The sequence below is a fragment of the Myotis davidii genome, unplaced genomic scaffold (assembly GCF_000327345.1).
Source record: "Myotis davidii unplaced genomic scaffold, ASM32734v1 scaffold2301, whole genome shotgun sequence".
NCBI classification, from domain to species: domain Eukaryota; kingdom Metazoa; phylum Chordata; class Mammalia; order Chiroptera; family Vespertilionidae; genus Myotis; species Myotis davidii.
This window is the reverse complement of record NW_006291016.1, coordinates 381680-382178: the sequence shown is the minus strand read 5'-3', so window position 1 is coordinate 382178 and position 499 is coordinate 381680. Positions and strand designations below refer to the sequence as shown.

At 49.1% G+C, this 499-nt stretch overlaps 1 pseudogene; it reads left to right on the top strand.

Moving 5' to 3' along the window:
* The first annotated feature begins 3 nt into the window (after positions 1-3).
* On the top strand, positions 4-498 carry LOC102767871 (annotated as a pseudogene).
* The last annotated feature ends 1 nt before the right edge of the window (position 499 follows it).

The window sequence follows — 499 nt, the reverse complement described above, 5'->3', positions numbered from 1 at the left end:
ATAAAAGAGGCAGGCTTTCCTCCTGGAGTTGTGAATATTGTCCCTGGTTATGGGCCGACTGCAGGGGCTGCCCTTTCTTCTCACATGGACGTAGACAAAGTGGCCTTCACTGGATCTACGGAGGTTGGCAAAATGATCAAAGAAGCTGCAGGGAAAAGCAATCTGAAGAGGGTGACCCTGGAGCTCGGTGGAAAGAGCCCGTGCATTGTGTTTGCTGACGCAGACTTGGACAATGCCGTTGAATTTGCACGCCGTGGGTTATTCTACCACCAGGGCCAATGTTGTATAGCTGCGTCCCGGCTTTTTGTGGAAGAATCAATTTATGATGAGTTTGTTTGAAGGAGTGTTGAGCGAGCTAAAAAGTATGCTCTTGGAAATCCTCTGACCCCAGGAGTCAGTCAAGGCCCTCAGATTGATAAGGAACAATATGAAAAAATACTTGACCTCATCGAGAGTGGAAAGAAGGAAGGGGCCAAGCTGGAATGTGGTAGGCCCCTGG